Here is a 14,531-nt window from a genome sequence, read left to right as displayed (position 1 = left end):
TTTGATTTACAAATTGTAAATGTTTAACTAACACACATAACCTAACTTTTCGTTATTTTCTTTTAACACTTGTGTTAAATTGTTAAGTTGTAAATTTTTAACTATACTTAAATAATTTATACCCATCTTTTATAACTAATGTTTTATATCTTCCTAAAAATGAAGTTTTATAGGGTACAAATTTAGGGTTCCAATTATTTTTAACACAAAAATGATTAGGTAATTATCATAAGAAAACAAAGTTTTTTTGGAATTGATAAATAGGCCGTCAATAAGTATGGATACAAATTATGGAACTTGCAAGAACATTCAAGCATAGAAACGTATTATTCTTTGTAACTTTTGTTACCATTTCAAGTTACAACAAACTAACAATTAAGATTATTAAAACAATGACCAGTTATATTTTTCTGCAGTGATTGTGATTTCTTTAAACAAATTCTATTTATAAAGTAGAAAGTGATTTACAGCACCTTAAATGTCAGGAATTTAAACCTAGAAAAAGAACTTTGTTCATGGAGCAAACAATTTGTAACAAGCAGAAGTTTATAATCAATTGTGTCAAGAATTGTGAATGACAGAGCTACCTAACAGGTTGTTCAGTTTTACCAAAGAATATAAACGCTTATAGAAGAGCAGTTCAAATGGGCGATTTGGTTACGGTTTAAGAGGGTGGCTGCATAAACTCACAGCGTGGTGCCGTGGCCGTCGGCTTAAAACTATCATGAAAATTTCATAATGAAATATGTAGTTAGGGGGAAGTGGGAAAGGAGTACGAACGGGTAACTTTGCATCTACGCCGAAACAAATTTCGATGCCATTGATTTGCAAATTTTTTTTTTGTTGTCTTTTTTTTTTGTTTTTTCACAATAAAATCTTTATTGTCAATATATTAAATTGTTAAATTTTTAATTTTAAAACTTAAAAATGTATGATATTTATAATATTCAAAGTATTTATTTTTTTAATTGTATAACTTTGAATTAAAAATTGGTTTGTTCCAACACAACGAAAAACCGTCACATAACTTTTTATTATACTGTTTTTCTGCCCAGAAATTAACGAAACATTTTTAAAAAATTTCAATTTAAAAAAAAATTGTATTCAATGAAACTTTTTACTAAATTATGAAATTTTCCATTTCGTCAAAACTTCCAAACTTCCATTTCATCCATAATTTTTCAATAACAACAAAAAGCATTCCTGATTTATTTTTGAAATAACAAAATAAACTTTAACAGTATATTTTAATGAATAGTACCTATATGTGAAAGTTTTACGCTGTATGGGTACTATTTAATCTTGTTTTAAAATAACAACTAGTAGTATCTAAAACATAATTTTCACAATGAATGAATATTGGTGAAATTATTACAAAATAGTCTTAAACTGATTTATACTTAAGATTTGTACATATTTCAATTAAAACTTTGAATCATAATAATTTTTCTAAAAAGATTAATTTATTAAAAGGTAAAATAATATTATTTTCTTTAAAAAATTTTATAAAACGCAAAAATTTAATCCTATTCTACGACCACGCGGCATCTACATATAAAAATATCTAAAGTTGCATTTATTGCCCCACTCTTTCATATTTTAGAAGCAATGGTAGAGCCACAGCGGAGCCACAGCTGACATGACCGCTCCTTAGTGGTACCACGTGCAACACGTGCGTTCCACTCGTCCCACTTTTCCTTATCTATGTCCCACTTTTTGCTAACTTTCAAAAATAACAGTGAACAATTCTTCTATAAGCGTCTATATTCTTTGGTTTTACATAACATTGTAGTTAATAGAGGAAACATGGAAATACTAGCAAATGAGGGTGCTGTTGATATTTTAGTGTAGTACTTTTGATTAAAAACTTTTCATTTATAAATTCTAATCTATATGCCATTAGAATTTTAAAAATTAAACCTTTGTTTTATTGTGTTAACCTGTTTATATTGTTAATCTTTTATGTTGGATATCTGTTAAATGGAATAACTAAGTACTCTATTCCACAATATCTTAAGCATATTTGTGCATAAAAATTTATTGAAATTAGATACACCTTACACATCTGTAATGCAAATTTCAAATATATTAAATTTAATAAATGAGTTACAAATATATTCTATGTCTGATCTGTGATTATTAAACACATTAAAATATTTAGAAATTACTTATATTTAAATTTTGTTTTTACAAACTTTTGTAATAACTCAAGCTTCCATCTTTTTAAAATTGATTTGAATCAAAACATTAATAATCTATATCTGAGTATAAACTTTTTTTTTTGGGATCAATTCAAGTGAGTGGCCATAAAAAATAATCTAAATAAAGAGACTGGTTCTATCCTTACAAAACAACAATATTTTGCTAAACCATCGAAATAAGGGCAGATATTGTAAAAACAGATAAAGAAGCAGTAACAGCTGTTTTCCATTTACTTAATAGCTGTGGGAGACTTTGACAGAGAGTTGATATTTTCAAAAATAAAACCTTGAGAATAAAGGACACAAAGCGATAATAGATCAGACAGGTTGAAATGTTTCGGTAAGATTCGAAAATTTTAATTGACACTATTCATGTTTTGTCTCTTTTTGTTGTATCTTGTATCAAATCGCACTATTGCAGTGAATTGAATTGCTCGGGGTGTAACGACACTTTATTGTCACAGTGTTAATACACATGACGCACTGCAAAGTATCAGCACAAAAGCACAGTATATTCAAAGAATATAGACGCTTAAAAATATAGACGCTGAAAAAGTTAAAGGTAAGCTAAAAATTACTTTGGATGATTTAGTACACAGAGATATAATTGAGAAGGTAGATGAACCATCAGAATGGGTAAGTAATATAGTTTGTGTTGAAAAGCCTAATTCAGACAAGTTAAGAATTTGTTTAGATCCTATCCATTTGAATAAGTACATATGTATAGATAGGCATCCCATACCAACAATAGAAGAAATAGGTTTAAAACTAAGGGGGAAAAGTATCTACAGTGTGATGGATATGTCAGATGCCTTTTATCATATAGGGTTAGATAAAGATAGCCGAAAATTATGCACATTCATAACCCCATTTGGCAAATATCGCTTTAAGAGATTGTGTTTTGGCCTATCATGTAGTCCAGAAGTTTTTCAAAGGGTTAATGAGAATATTTTTGGCGATTTAGATGTTCCAATATACTTTGATGACATAATAATAGCAGGAAAAGATGAAAGAGAACATGATTTGATAATGAATCAAGTATTAGAAAGAGCTAAGCAATTTAATGTTAAATTTAATTCTAATAAGTTACAATATAAAGTAAATGAAGTGAAATATTTGGGGCAGATTTATTCCAAAGAGGGGATAAAACCAGATAACTCATATGTAGAGGCAATAATGGCTTTAGAGGTACCAGAAAATAAAAAACAATTGTTGAGTATACTGGGAATGGTAAATTATCTAATAAAATTTATACCAAATCTAACAGAAATAGTAGCACCACTAAGAGGTTTAATAAAAAGCAATGTAAAATTTTTGTGGACTGCTGATCATGATAATACATTTAATAACCTGAAAAAGGTTATAGGTAATTTACCAACCCTTAAAATATTTAACCCAAACTTACTGATTACAATACAAAGTGATAGTTCCCAGTACGGTATGGGAGGTTGCCTATTGCAAGAAGGTCAACCCATAGCATTTTGCTCACGAAGGTTGACTGATACTGAAATAAGGTATGCACAAATAGAAAAAGAATATTTAACAATTTGTTTTAGTCTAAATAAATTTCATTAGTTTGTTTACGGCAATAAAATAATAGTACAAACTGATCACAAGCCAATAATCGGCATACAACAAAAATATATTAATAAAATTACATCCAGATTACAAAGGATGCGGTTAAAAATTCTAAAATATAATTTTGAAGTAGAGTATGTACCAGGTTCAAAGATGTATGTAGCTGATCTATTAAGTAGGTCATCTATAAAAGATGAAGTAAAAGAAGATGATGAAATGGAAGAAGTTGTGCATACGATTAACATTGAAATACCTATTACCAATAGAAGGTTAGCAGAAATAAACAAAGAAACTATGTATGATAATAATCTTAAAAAAGTAACGGGGTACTGTATAAAAGGGTGGCCAGATAAAAAAAGTATTAGATAATGATGAGTTAAAGCAGTATTTTAAAATAAAAAATGATTTATTGGTGCGTGAGGGAGTTTTATTTTTCAATGAAAGAATTTGCATACCTAAAAAACTACAAAGTCACATGGTTAGAGAGTTACATAAATCTCATTTTGGTATGGAGAAAACAAAAAGGTTGGCAAGAAAAATATTATATTGGCCTAGAATAATAACTGACATTGAAAATTATATATCTAGGTGTCATATATGTGAAAAATTTAGCAGAAATAAAGTAAAGGAACCACTAATACCACATGAGGTACCCAAATATCCATTTGAGATAGTTGGGTCTGATATATTAGAATATGCTTCAAAATATTACTTAGTGCTAGTTGATTACTACAGCAACTGGTTTGAATTAAAAGAAATAAAAAGTAAAGGTATAGATGAAATTTTAAAGCAATTAAAAATAATATTTTCTAATTTTGATATCCCTGCAAAATTTATATCTGATAATAATCCCTACAACAGCTTTAAATTTAAAGAATTTTGTAATCAGTACAATATACAGTGTGTCTTTACAAGTCCAAGGTACCCAAAATCGAATGGGTTGGCTGAAAAAACAGTACACATATGTAAACAAATATTAAAAAAATGTAACAATGAAGACGAAATTTTTGTTAAATTATAGAGTTACACCACTATGTGGTCTGAATGCTTCACCTTCGGAGCTGTTACAAAGCAGGTTACTAAGAACAGGTTTGCCTATGTCAAATAGATTGTTAGAACCCAAAATCACTAATGAGTATGAGAAAAAAATAGAAAGAAAGTTGGTATCAAAAAACTATTATGATAGATCGGCTCAGCACAATTCAGATTTTAATGAAAATCAAGATATATTGTTTAAATTAAAAAAGGATGGGTGTTGGACACCAGGAAAAGTCATTTCAAACACTAACACTCCACGTTCATACTTGGTGAGTGATCAAAACGGAAGACTTTATAGGAGAAATTCTTCCTTTCTAAAAAATACAAAAAATCCAGTTATAAATTCTCCTGTCAATGAGGATGTAAGAGAAAACTGTAAGCCCAGTAGGGGTGATTCATCTAATCTAATGGTGAGAATACTTGTATAGCTAGTAGTAGTAAGGATGTATACAATAATGAAAATACTTGTAAATCTGATGACACATCAAGTGAGGTGAGTGTCAAAGTGTTATCAATAGAGAAGCAAAATGTACAAGATCAGGTAGGGTCATCAGCTTACCAAATAAGTTACAAGACTATTATACATAGCGTTAGTAATAATATGTATTTGATAATTCACGATGTCAAGATAAGTTTTATAATCTATGTAGTAGTATTAGTTATTAGTATTTGTAAAATTCTGATTATGTCAATATGTATCTAGAAAGGGGAGATGTTACATATATGATACTTCATAGTGTCATGTCAGATATCACCTATATGTTCTATGATCACGGAGATACATGACATCTGGGCGAGGGGGAACATAGAAGAGAGGTTAGCTTTAGAACTTAATAAACGTGCTCACAAGTTAATCTTGTATTATTTTAATTTAATATAAAGCCAACTTGAAACAGGTCCAGATGGTGTGCCTAATTTTTTATTAAAAAGTGTATTTGTACCATTGTAATACCATTTGTTATATTGTTTATTAGATCTCTGGAAACCTCTGTGTTTCGTTCTTCATGGAAAGAAAGTTATGTTGTTCCTATATTTAAAAATGGTCAGAAAGACAATGTTGAAAATTATCGTAGCATTTGTATACAATCTGCAATCTCTAAGCTCTTCGACCGTCTTATAGCAAAGCAACTTTCTTAGTTATGTAAAGGCGTAATATCTCAATCACAACATGGTTTTCATAGCAAAAAATCCACTGCAACAAATTTGATTTGCTATCAATCTGATATATTATCTCATATGGAAGGCCGTAAACAGGTAGATGTAATATACACAGATTTTTCCAAAGCATTTGATCGTGTAGATCACCAAATACTTTTGGGCAAAATAATTAATGTAGACTTTCATGGCAGGTTTGTGGAACGGATTAAAAACTCTACATCTGGGAGAAATCAAAGAGTCAAGATAGGTTGTCATCTATCTGACAGTATCACAATAACATCTGGAGTTCCTCAAGGAGGCCACACTTCTCCACTTCTTTTTAATATCTTTGTTAATGACATCACTTACTGTTTCCTAAATAGCAAATGTCTAATGTTGGCAGATGACTTGAAATTTTGGAAAGTTATAGACAGTTTAAAAGAACAAGCCTTGCTACAAGATGTCTTAGACAGACTACAAAATTGGTGCAATCAGAACAAACTCCACTTAAATGTAAAAAAATGTTGTGTTATAAGTTTTTCTCATAAAGTCAATAGAATTCGAACAAGCTATACTATTAATAATCAACCACTGAATTATGTTTCTTCTATTCAGGATTTGGGTGTTATTTTTGATGAGAAGCTTACTTTCTGTGACCACAAATAAAAATTAATATGGAAGTTTCATTATTCAAAAATCCTTAACAATGTAAGAATTTTGTTAGTTATAGCTGTTCTATACCAGTATACAAACTTATTTAGATTTTCTAACTCACCTGATTATTTGAATCAAATACAAAAATAACTTTTAAATAAATATATATTACAGAAATGTACTTTTATTAGAACAAAATTGCAATGCCTATATAATTCTTTTTTCAATAAAAAGACTTCATCACCACTATCAATACAAAAATCGTCATCATCATGATCATCATCTTCTGCTAAATCAATAACTACAGGGCTAATGTCTTCACGATCAAAAACAATTTCTCTATCCCACCAGCGCTGTATCTCAGATTCTGTACTCTTTATTGTTTTTGACCATACTTCTGGTGTAATTTGGGCCAGAGACTCCTTCCACACTGCTAAAGACTTTGCAGTAGAACTGCCATTTGTGCCAACATGATCAGAGTAATACCGTTTACTTATTCCCCATATATGCTCAATTGCATTAAAAATACAATGGTATGGAGGAAGTCGAAGAACTCTATGCCATATTGTTCAGCCATTCTATCTACTTCATATATTGGTTCTGGTTTATTCCTATAAGCAATGAAATATTAAAAGCATATCCAATTGCACAAATTTAATTAAAAACATACATCTGGACCAGTTCAAGCAATTGAGGTTTTAACATTGTTTGTTCATGTGCAATATTGTTATTTTCCAACCACTCTTTTATTTCAGCTTTTTTTGAAACAGATGTAGGAGCTTTATTAATTATTGTGCTATGATATAAAGCATTTATCCATTATAATAATTGATGGTTCCTCTAAATTATTCAACAGCTGATGTTCAAACCATTGCACAAAGTTATGATGATTCATTTCTCTACTATATAGACATAGAATGTCATAATTTCATTCTTATCGTAAAAGAACTGTATATTACACAGTATATTGCTTAAAAAGAATCAGGTAGGTTCACTCTCGCATTTTCACGGTTCCAATTTTGAATCCACTCCTGGCTGATTGCGCAATAGATTTGGCGAAAAATGGAAGGAAGGAAAGAGGAAAATAAATTTCATAAATGGTAAAATTCTTCACATAACCACTATACACACTTCTAAAGTTTGAAAAATCATATTGCCTGATTGACTTATTCTATTCTCAAATAATTAATCATAAGTATCTATCCATTGATTGAAACTACAGTTATTTCAGTAATTTATATATAAATTTCATTTATTTGTTGGTATATAGTTGGTTTTATAAGTTTATTTCGTTTTTAATACATATTAATGTGATATTTCTCCAGTTTTCTAAGTTGTTTTATTATTTTAAACGACGGATTATGATGAATTCAGCCAAAACAAGAGTTTATTATTGCTGTGTATATAGAAAAAATTCCAGAGACCATAACAACTTGAACTTAAGTTTCTTCAGGTTTCCCAAGGATGAAAATCGGTAAGAACTAAATTCTCTATTTAATATAATTGACCTCATCGGTGTTGTATTTTTAGGTTTGCAGAATGGAAGAAAATTGTTCAATGTGAAAAACTTGCCATGTACAATGCTCAATATTGTTATGATCACTTTAGAAATGGGAAGTTTACATTTTGAGGAACCGGCCTTTGCAGGAATGCTTAAAAGCAGGTTGAAAAAAAAAAACGCAAAACCATCTATTCACCTTGTGAGATTAAATATTCCAGTTCAAGGTATGTTCTATTATACGGTTACGTTGGTTTAGTAATACAAATACTTGTACTAGGTAGTACTTGTAGAACTGCAGTACTGATCAGCTTGATATCATAAAGAATTTCTACGTCCTTGGAAATCAATATATCGCTGTTCCAGAAGTATAAACACATAATTGTAAAATTTTGAAAAATGACTTTATTGTGTTGGAGGGCTCAAAATTGCGTTTTCTATATATATTTTTAAATCATCATAACTGTACTTACGGAATCACCGGTCATGGCGAAACTCGTAAGTACAATTACAACGATTTACAAATATGTTGAAAATGCAGTTTTGATCCCTCAAACACGATAAAGTAATTTTTTAAAATTTTACAGTTATGTCACTATACTTCCGGAACAGCGATATATGCTTTCACTTTGCCATCGTTGTCTGAAAGTGGAATCTGATTTTGTCTTTCAAAATTAATATTCGACTGTTACTGTTCCTGTCTGTGAGTAGGTATCTTAGCTGGGTGTAACATATGTTCTACTATTTTATTTTCTGCAGAAACTATATAACAGGCCTCCTAAAATCCAGCTTTGGTTTGATTCTTCATGCTTTAGTCTTAAAAACAAAAATTAAATTTTAAACTTAAAAAACTTAAGCTATGTAAAAAACATAATTTTCTTGAACCTTCTAAAACAGAATATTAAATAGCTGAGAAGATTTATATCGCATGTTAGCATTCGATCAATTAATTTTGTACTCAGCCTGATGCCTTCTTTAAGTCAATAAATCAAAATTTGTCTTAAAGGAAATCTATTTTTATATATCATAGTGCCCTATCATATCTTGTATGTCACTATACGTTCATTAATATTGAAGATACTGCGTAGTGCCCTTTTAGTCGTCGCCTTGTTAATTTTTTCTATCTGAATATATTCGTTATATCCTCTCCTTTCATTTGCCATGTCGCATGGTAGGATTTAATCAGTTTTTTATTTTGTACTGAACCTGAGGCCTTTTTTAAGTCAAAAAATCAAAATTTGTCTTATGGTAAATCTATTTTTATTCATAGTACCCTATCATATCTCTTATGTCGTTATACGTTCATTAATATTGAAGATACTGCGTAGTGCCCTTTAAGTAGTCGCCTTGTTTATTTTTTCTATCTGAATATATTCTTTATATCCTCCTCTTTCATTTGCCATGTCGCATGTTAAGATTCAATCAGTTGTTTATTTTGTACTGAACCTGAGGCCTTCTTTAAGTCAAAAAATCAAAATTTGTCTTATGGTAAATCTATTTTTATTCATAGTACCCTATCAGATCTCGTATGTCGCGATACGTTCATTAATATTGAAGATACTGTGTAGTGACCTTTCAGTTAACGTATCACACGCTCCAATGCCGAAATGTGTATTTTTTCTGTCTCAACAGCGTTTTTACAGCTTTTACTTAAATTACATTTAATTTTGGTAGATGTTGGTAGTTCAGATTTCTTTCCTAGATGGCGTAATTACCTTACTGAATAAACAGTGTGACTTGTCATCCTAGCCTTTTATATATATAAATTCTCCCAATTTTAAATGTGCGTAAAAATATAAGTTTGACTAACTACGTTATGAACGTAGTGATCCTGCAGTGGGATCTTTAGGCTATATGACTTTTTTTCATTTCATTATTTTGTTATTAATAAGTTGTGATTGTGAATATATATATATATATATATATATATATATATACATAAATATACATATATATATATATATATATATATATATATATATATATATATATATATATATATATATATATATATATATATTCTATTCTAACTTGTATTCATAGTTCGCTACTTGTGTTTTTATAATCCTATTTTTATTATAACTGGTATTGTAAAATTCAAATCCTCAAAATATAATTTATAATTCGAATGTATTATTATTTTTTCATCTATAGAAATTAGTTTCCTCATTAGCTCTTCGTTTTATGAGATTTCTCACCAGTAACAGTGAATATAGTGTGATTTTCTAATAAATACAAAAAATTTAATATTCGATTATTCAAAACTGATGGATTCAACATATTTAATACATTTTGAAGGACAAACAGTAATAATTATTTTGGGAAACTATTGATAATTGTCGAAAACACTAAAGTTAGGAAAGTATTCATTATTCCGAAAATATTATTAAATTTTAGGTCGCCACAAGTCACTTTTTTCCTATTTATTGTCGAGCAGTGTATTAAAAATTATATTGAGCAGTGTATCAAAAACTGGAATTTATCTGCGCGTGGAAGTAATGCGCGTGAAAAAAATGGAACATGAAGAACAAAGGACTGGCGGCAGAGTGAACCTACTGATTCTTTTTAAGCAATATACTGTGGTATATTATTATAAGCAGTCCGGTATTCTCGCGGGTATTGTTACGATAAATATACTGGCCTAAATATATGATGACTAATAATTCTGTTTTGTTGTAGAAATTTGGCGAAGGATCTAGATTCAAATTATGGTGAATCCTCCAACTAGATGTTCTCGACTATTCTAGTATATCAGGATTTCGTATATATAAATACAACATTTTTATATGGAGGGGCAGTTTAATTCTCAAGACCCGCGGCCGCGATATTTATTGTTACGCTCGTCTAAATAAATTATGTGTATTATTCGTTTAAATAAATTGATATAAATTATTGTGCCTTTTAATGAATTAAGATAAGAACAAGACATTATAAATTAAATAGACATAAATAAATATCATTTCATTGGTGTCGGAATAGTGGAATACGTAAAATAAATTGTGAAAATGGCTACGATTTATGAGCTCACAGTGACGAATTTAAGAAGACATCTCGAAGACAGAGAATTAGCTTCTACCGGAAAAAAGGCTGAGTTAGTCCAACGACTAAAGAACGCTTTGCTAGAAGAAGGTCTAGATCCAGAGACTTATATATTTGAAGATGCTGTCATCTCGTCGATTTCGAAATTGGAGAACAAAGTTTCTGACGATATTTCGAAAGTTTCTTCTGATGTAGCCAAAGTTTCTGGTGATGTAGCCAAAGTTTCTGGTGATGTAGCCAAAGTTTCCGGCGACATCGCATCATTGGAGAACAAAGTATCCGGCGACATCGCTTCTTTAGAAAGCAAAGTTTCTAACGAGATTTCTTCTCTGGAAAGCAAAGTTTCTGCTAACATCTCTAAAGTCACTTCAGAGATATCTGCTCTTGACGATAGAGTGTCTTCGTTAAAAAACCAAGTTGCTGCCGATATGTTGGCCTTCGAAGAAAAGATATGGAAAGAGATGGAAAGGAAGATGGAGGAAACAGGGACAGCAGAGAGAGGAAACAATCCAATTACAGTAGAGACAAAACAAGACGAGACAAAATGTAAGTTGGAAATACGGCCGAAATTTTAAGGAAGTGGAGGTTCTGTGCATGTGAAAGTCCCAACTTTCGACGGAAAATCTTCATGGAACAACTACATGAAACAGTTCGAATCAGCTGCAAGAGCGAATGGATGGTCTGAAAAAGAAAAGACTGTAAACCTGACTATCGCTCTTCGAGGAGATGCCTTAGATGTGCTCCAGACCATAGTCATAGAGGAGATGGATGATTTCGAACAACTTAAGAAGAGGTTAAATATGCGATATGGCCACGAAGATTTGGAGCATGTATATCAGTCACAGCTTAAAAATCGTAGACAGAAGAAAGATAAGGCTCTTCAAGAATATGAGGTAGATATTGCCAGATTAGTACGATATTCTTATCCAACAGCTCCCGAAGACATGATGGAAAAGTTGGCCGTTCAAACGTTTATTGATGGTCTTCGTGATCATGAAATGCAGAGAACACTGCGATTAGCTCGTCACAAGACGCTGGTTGATGTCTTATCCGCCGCCCTCGAATACGAGTCAGCTACGCAGGCCTCTGGCGGTTACAGTAAAGTTAGGACTGTAAAAGAGGAAGGAGATGAAGATAAACTTGACCAGCTCGTTAATATGATGAAAAGTATTACATGCAATAATACGAAGACCATAAGATGCTGGAATTGTGGCGAAATAGGACACGTACGAAGTTCCTGTAAGCATCCTAGGTACGACGCAAATCAAGAAACTCACCATCAGGAAAACTAGAACGGGTCGGCCTTAGGGGGCAGCTTCGACCCAAAACTTTTCCAAAGACCCTCTCATACTAATAGCTTCTTTGAAATGTCGTGAAGATAGTGTATATGTAGATGGAGAAATAAATGGTAAAAAGCATACGTTGTTGGTGGATACCGGAGCGACCAGAACCATTATACGCCCGACAGTTATAAACAGCCGAAAGAAACTGTTACCAACGAGGTTACGACTTCGGACCGCTACAGGTGAAAATGCCAACATTCATGGAGAAATCCAGGTACAATTGGGAATTGGGGCAGAAAAGTTTGTCCATACTGTTATAGTTGCTGACATCGAAGAGGATGTTATATTAGGAATGGACGTAATGAATATGCATGGATTCCAATTGGATTTTAAGAATAAGGTAATCAAAGTTGGCAACGAGGAGGTATTTCTCCATCCACATAATGACAACACTGTGCAAGCAGCCATTACAGAAGATACAGTCGTGCCTGCGAGAAGCGAAACGATCATAGTAGCGCGACTACAGGGAATTGTAGACGAAGGAAGACCTGTTATGATGGAGCCTTGGAACCACGACGATGAGGTTGGCCGTGGAATCATAATTGGAAAGGAATTGGTGACTTCGGCTAAGGAAATTCCTGTGAGACTTATCAATGTCAACGACTACCCAGTGACCATAAAAAAAGAGACAAAAGTAGGAACTTGTGTACCTGTGAAATCCATAATCCGTCAGGCGACAACATCTGATAATTCCAACGATAAATTCGACCAAATGGTTGCAGTTGCAGGACAGTCTCTAAATCAGATGGAGAAAAGGAAATTAAGGGAATTTCTTCGGCAGTATCGTGATATTTTCGTACCGAAAGGAGGAAAGACGGGAAGAACTACGGTTGTTAAGCATAAAATTGATACTGGTAATGCTAAGCCAATTCGTCAAACAGCTCGACTATTACCACAGGCGAAAAGAGAGGAAGCTGAAACGATTGTTCAGGAAATGAAGAAAGACGGGGTGATAGAACCTTCTACGAGCCCATGGGTCTCTCCGGTGGTCCTAGTTAAGAAGAAAGACGGAACGACGAGGTTCTGTGTGGATTACCGTTTGCTGAACAACGTTACCAAGAAAGATAGTTATCCTCTGCCTCGGATCGATGACACATTGGACACATTGGCTGGAAGCAAATTGTTTTCTACTTTGGATTTGAAGTCTGGATACTGGCAGGTAGAAATGGACCCAGTAGATAAAGAAAAGACAGCCTTCACCACAGGACCTGGATTGTGGCAATTCAACGTTATGTCATTTGGACTCTGTAATGCTCCTGCGACATTTGAGAGGCTTATGGAAAATGTGTTGAGAGGGTTATCTTGGAAAACATGCCTGGTTTATTTGGATGACATAATCGTCTTGGGAGAGACATTCGCAGATCATTTGAGGAATTTAGAAAACGTTTTTAATCGACTTAAAGCTGCCCAACTGATGCTAAACCCCAAGAAGTGCCAGCTATTTCAAGGTAGAGTCAATTATCTGGGTCATATAGTCAGTAAAGAAGGAGTGGCCGTGGATAAGGGAAAAATCGATTCCATTAAGGAATGGCCAAAACCAACTGACAAACATCAAGTGAGAAGTTTTCTTGGACTATGTACTTACTACCGGAGGTTTATTAAGAAGTTTGCAGATATCGCTAAGCCATTAACGCGACTTACAGAGGAAGCAAGAGAATACCGCTGGGATATAGACTGCCAAAATGCCTTTAAACGTTGAAAAAGCATTTAATAACAGCACCAATTTTAGGGTATCCACTGCCAGAAGGAGAGTTCATCTTAGATACGGATGCAAGTAATGTGGGAATTGGAGGAGTGCTGTCTCAGATTCAAGGAGGACAGGAACGAGTTCTCGGATATTTTAGTAAAGTTCTTTCAAAACCTGAACGGAATTATTGCGTCACGAGAAGAGAACTTCTGGCAGTAGTGAAATCAGTAGAGCACTTCTATCAATACCTCTATGGCAGAAAGTTTCTAATCCGAACCGACCATGCCGCCCTTAAGTGGTTGATGCAGTTTAAGAATCCAGAGGGTCAGATAGCCAGGTGGATCGAACGACTCCAA

At 32.4% G+C, this 14,531-nt stretch overlaps 1 long non-coding RNA gene across 1 annotated transcript; it reads left to right on the top strand.

Moving 5' to 3' along the window:
* The first annotated feature begins 7,989 nt into the window (after positions 1-7,989).
* Positions 7,990-10,980, top strand: LOC140439720 (uncharacterized). Its single transcript, XR_011950689.1, has 3 exons — positions 7,990-8,082; positions 8,139-8,333; positions 10,504-10,980. It is a non-coding gene; the product is annotated as an uncharacterized lncRNA (long non-coding RNA).
* The last annotated feature ends 3,551 nt before the right edge of the window (positions 10,981-14,531 follow it).

The sequence above is a fragment of the Diabrotica undecimpunctata genome, chromosome 4 (assembly GCF_040954645.1).
Source record: "Diabrotica undecimpunctata isolate CICGRU chromosome 4, icDiaUnde3, whole genome shotgun sequence".
NCBI classification, from domain to species: domain Eukaryota; kingdom Metazoa; phylum Arthropoda; class Insecta; order Coleoptera; family Chrysomelidae; genus Diabrotica; species Diabrotica undecimpunctata.
The sequence above is the reverse complement of the archived record's forward strand: the minus strand, read 5'-3'. Positions and strand labels throughout refer to the sequence as shown.